Source organism: Pipistrellus kuhlii, unplaced genomic scaffold, assembly GCF_014108245.1.
Source record: "Pipistrellus kuhlii isolate mPipKuh1 unplaced genomic scaffold, mPipKuh1.p scaffold_m20_p_7, whole genome shotgun sequence".
NCBI lineage: Eukaryota > Metazoa > Chordata > Mammalia > Chiroptera > Vespertilionidae > Pipistrellus > Pipistrellus kuhlii.
Genome location: NW_023425573.1, coordinates 70,228,807 through 70,234,347, shown reverse-complemented (window position 1 = coordinate 70,234,347; position 5,541 = coordinate 70,228,807). Strand labels below are relative to the sequence as shown.

At 42.5% G+C, this 5,541-nt stretch overlaps 1 pseudogene; it reads left to right on the top strand.

Moving 5' to 3' along the window:
* The first annotated feature begins 4,919 nt into the window (after window positions 1-4,919).
* Window positions 4,920-5,341, top strand: LOC118709743 (annotated as a pseudogene).
* The last annotated feature ends 200 nt before the right edge of the window (window positions 5,342-5,541 follow it).

The window sequence follows — 5,541 nt, the reverse complement described above, 5'->3', positions numbered from 1 at the left end:
CACTGATACCTCCAGACTGAAAAATCTACTTGGATAGTGCTATGAAGGCAGTACTATATTGGCTGGCTTTACCTTTACATTACTCTTCAAAGAAAGAGAATAAGAACCACAGAACAGAATGTCAATTAAAATGATTAACCTAGTAAATCTAGGAAAGAAGCCTTAGGCTAGAACTCCAGGGTTCTGTGTTCATGTCCCGTTATTTCCACTCAGTTATGTTAGTGTGAGCAAAGCACTTGACCTCACTGAATCTCAGTCTTTCCTCTCTAAAACAGGAGTAGTAATAATACTTTATCTTCCTTTATGGTTTGCTTTTATGATCAAATAAATTAATGTTTGAAAAATCACACTGCAAACTATAAATTGTAAAATATTGGAATTTAAAAATATAATTGTAAAGGATGAGGACTGTAACCATATTCTCTAAACAAAAGAAATGTCCCATTTGTTCTAACAAAGCATTTTATTCTTTTTAATGTACATAGAAAGTCTTAAATCATATTAAAAATTAAATCACATTAGGGTGACAATAAATTACATAGTTAATGAAATGAAATTTAGTTGAAGCCAGAGTTGCTCTGGAAAATTGTAAATATAGGTGTATATGTGTAGACATGGAAATGTTGAAGTCTGGAAAGGGAAGTCATAGGTGGGTGAGCACCCTAGTATTCTCTTTAAATATTTATCAATAGACTAGGGGCCCAGTGCATGAATTTGTGCACCTTGAGAGGAACTGTGGGTCCCAAGACTGCAGTGGGCACTGGGACAGGTCTCGGCACATCCTCCACACCCCTGCTCACCCTCTCCTGCTGAGGTCTCTGGACCCGTCTTCCAGCAGTCCACTCCAGCCACCAATGCTTCCACGCACTGACAGTACCAACTCCACTCACACTTGTTGACAGCATAGAGCCATTGGGGCTGGTGCCAGCAGCGGGAATGAGTGGCTGCTGCCCTGATTGCCCCTCAGGAGCAGGGGGAGATGGAGATGCCCTTAGGGGCATTTGGGACTAGCAGCTGCTATTTGCACCCACTGATGGCACCAAGCGATCAGGGTCAATGCCAGGCGTCAGCGGCAGGTACAAGCAGCAGCTCTGGCATTGGCAGCAGGCGCAAGCAGGGCCGGCGTCGGCAGTAGGTGCGAGTGCCAGGTGGGACCATGGCATGTGGGAGCAAAGACTTTTCAGTAACCACCAGAAACTCACCCTAATGACAGCGACTGGTGCCCCACCTTGGTCTGGCTCCCCCATTCACCTGCTCCACCATCCCTCCAAGGCTGATCCCTGTCATGTTCCACGTGCACCCCCTGGTGGTCAGTGGATGTCATAGCGACCAGTTGTTTGGTTGTTCAGTTGTTTTGCCATTTGGTCTATTTGCATATCTGGGTGATATATATATCACTCAAGTCTCATTTGTGTCATGAAGGTTCCCCAACTATCCATAGTCCCACAACTTGCCCCCTTTGAAGGAATTGACCCTTTCATTACACATACTCTTTTTCTAATCTTGCTTAGATGTGCCTGCTGAAATAGATTGTACCATCCTTTTGAGCCAAGACCATGGCTTGTCCTTCTGCGTGACTCATAGCACCTGGCAGAGGGCCTGGAACAGAGACCAGGGTCAGTAGATGCTTGTTGATTAATATATCACTTTATGTAAAGCTCTGTCTATTTCCTTAACAACCTAGCCCAGTGTCTCCACAAAGAAGCAATCAGAAGGGGAAAAGATTTCATTTGTGGAAAAGATCAACAAAGAGAACTCCTGACTATATATTCTGTTTCCTCTGTGTTATCTCTTCTGTGGAAGTCTTTAACAATCAAACAGTCATTAATCCATCCCCAATTCTTAGAGCACAATCTTAATAGGAGACCCAGCAAGACAGGACTAGTGGCTAAAGAGCCAGGTCCTTATCTTTGTCACTATCAGCTGTGGGCAAGAGGACAAGGCTCACCTCTCCCAGACCTTGGAGCCCCACCTATACAATAAAGCAGTTGGTTCAGATTATTTCCAAGAACCCCTTACCATTCTAAACTCAATAAAATAGGACAATGGAAGAAGTAGCTTACTGGATCCTGGATAGTGATTCAGTAAATACACTTGGCTCATGAGAGACAACTGGATTATGTGGTACATGGTGGCAGATCTTTGTGAAAAACCATAACAGAGATTTTTTTTTCCCCACTGTGGCTGCTTTCTCTTTGAGTAACATGACTATGGTTGGGAATTAGGCAGTCAGAGAAGCCCAGAGGACTGCACAGTTCTCTCTCTCGTTACCAAGAAAACAGCCCTGGATGCTTGCAAATTGTACATGCGTGAAAAACAAAAATGACATCAAATTGATCTTCAAAAGGAAATTCATGAACAAATACAGCCTGGGGTATTCTCAGAGTTCAGAGAAGGGCAAAGATGAGGTTACATTTGCAAAATCTCTCAGCAATGCATAAATGAGTTAGGCTATAAATGAACACTAGATTTGCTTCAACCCTAAGAGCTTCTATAAAGTATAAAAGCTTTTAACTCCCTGTGAATAATACTTTCCCATAAAAATCTGTCTTCCTGAGCTCTGTTTCTATAATTTCTGTATTTATAATTCTGAAACTTGTTGTTATTTTAAGACACAGTGATAAGTAGTTTCAAAGAAATAGTACCAAGAACATCTGCATGCTAAGACAGTTAACTACATCCTATTTTCTCAGGAAAAAACTCCTTCAATTATCCATTGATCAATCACAGACCCACCTTACCACTCCTCTCTTCCTTCTCATGTCCAATTCCCACCCAGGCCTTAAGACCCAGGTAGGGAAGCATGCCCTGCTAGCTTCCTCCAGGCCACTGACCTCCCCTTCTCCAGCTCATTCAGATGTAGGAGGTACCAGAAAATTTAGCACGACTACCTATTCAGGATTCCATGGCCCTCTAATCCTATATAATAACGGTGTAATATGCAAATGGTCATTACACTGTAAGGCATTAATGACCGACTGCGTAATGACCGGATTACAGATCAACAGGAGGATGGGGTAACAAGTTATAAGCAGGCAGCAAAGAGCTACAGGAGGGGGCAGGACAGCAAGCTATGGGAGCGGGGAGAGCTACTGGAGGGCAGCAGCGAACTTCTGGTGAGCTACTGGCACACGGATTTGTGTGCAGGGTCACTAGTAGTTTCATAAAACTTAACAGAAGTTGCTTCATCTAGATGATTGTTTCTTTGAGATTTTAGAAACATGAATTCTTTTATATGAGTTCATGGTAGATACTTAATTGTATCTATGGGAGAGAAAAAGGAGAGGTAAAGAGAGGAAAAGAAGTAACCCACAAATACTTGTTGCTTGACTGATTCTATTGAAGAATACCTGACAGGACATCTTGGAAGGGTGCACAAATAAAAAAATTATTTTGGTAAAATAAGAGCTGGACCCTGAAGAGATCTAGTGGGATGTAGCATTTAAAGGCAAGAGCTCCAGAATCAGAGTGCCAGATCTGACCACCCACTTTCCAAGCAATATCTGCTTTGTGCCTTAGTTTCTATTAAGTCAATGAAATAGGGATAATAGCAGTGTAACAGGCAGTTAGAGGAGCATGAGCAGAGCAGGAATGATGGACCACATGCAGAGGCTCTCCAACCCAGAGAGCCACAGAAGCCTAGCAACAGGCAAAACTCCAAGCCTTTGCATGGCCCGGCCTTCATTAACCCTTGGAGATGACATCTCAGCTGTGTTTCAGCTCCAGGCCCAGAAAAGCAGCAAAACAAGGTGGGGTGACACCATGGCTGTCTCAGGACCAACTGCATTGACCCCCTGCCCTGCCCTGCCCTGGTGCTGAACAGTCAGTGGAGACCACAAGCCTGAGAAGACACACAGGGAAAGCTGATGAAAGTTCAATGGAGATTTTCCCTGAGACTTCCAGATAGAAACCCTCAGGATTAGGACCCAGCTTGGTTCTCTCTATGGAGCATTCTGACACCTTCCCCCTCTCCCTACTTTCCCCAGGGCACTCCTCACCCCAGCACACTTGAACCTCTCTTCCCTCTTTCCTCTCTCACGGTGGATATCTTCCTCCCTTTATCGTGGGCTTTGAGATTAACAGCAAAACTCTTTAAAAAAATGGGCTTGATGCATTAGAGAGAGGTTTTTGGTATAGATAAAGGATTGATGAACAAGCGTGGTGTTGAAGGACTATATGAAGTGAAGGATCTCAGGAAGTCATTGTAGTTAGTTTGGACTAAGATAAAAAGAAAAGCCAACCATCTCCTTTAAGTCACACAGAGCTGTGCTTTACATGTGCATGGATAAACTGTACTAAAGAAGCAATAATCAGAACTTACTAGGTTATGTGGCAGCAACAAATACCCCCCAAATCACAAGGACTTAAAAGAACAAAGGTTTATATCTCTCACATACTTCATATCTACACTGCTCAGCGGGAGCAGAGGACTCTGCTCATCATAATTACTCAGGGACCAGGCTTCTACAAGTACCTACATCTGATACCCCATGTCAAAACAATGCTGCATAGTTTCCCACAACAGAGAAAGAAAGAATGAAGCCTTATCACTTAAGGGCTGCCGTTCAGAAGTTGGTCACTATTCTCATTCACATTACATTGGCCATTGCAAGTCACATGCCCATGCCCAATTTTAAGGAATTACCTATTCAGGAGGCAACAAGTAGAAATTTGTATGAGCCTTAGAATAGTCTAGTACTAATAAAGTATGTACTACAGATTCCTCACACGCTAGATAGCTGAGTGACTGAGTGGGAGTGGAATGGAATGGAATGGAATGGAATGGAATGGAATGGAATGGAATGGAATGGAATGGAATGGAATGGAATGGAATGGAATGGAAATAAATGCCAGACACAAGATACCCTGGTAAAAATGGTAACTATATCTCTTTTGCTCAGGCCTGTGGTGTTGGCAGGATGGGCAAGTGTTGTGGCATTCACACTGCCAGGAAGTTTGGGAGTCACCAACGAGATCAGAAGTGGCATGATAAACAGTACAAGAAAGCCTGTTTGGGCACAGCCCTGAAGGCCAAGCCTTTTGGATGTGATTCCCAGGCAAAAGGACTTCTGCTGGAAAATGTAGAGGTTGAAGCCAAATTCTGCCATCAGGAAGTGTGTCGGGGTCCAGCTTATCAAGAATGGTAAAGAAATCACAGCCTTTGTACCAATGATGGTTGTTTGAATTTTATTAAGAAAAATTATGAAGTATTGGTTTCTGGATTTGGTCATAAAGGTCATACTGTTGGTGACATTCCTGGAGTTTGCTTTAAGATTATCAGAAAGCCCATGTCTCTCCTTTGGCCTTATACAAAGACAAGAAAGACAGACCAAAATTATAAGTTTTGATGATGAAAACACAGTATTAATAAATTTTTGTATTTCTAAATAAATAAATGATAGCTATCATCATCATTGTCATCATTATTATTCTAATTTTATAACCCTGCAAGGTAATAGTATTCTCTCCATAGATAAATAACACTGAAACTCAAAGAGATTAAGAAACTTACTCAAGGCCATACGAACTACAAGATATTTA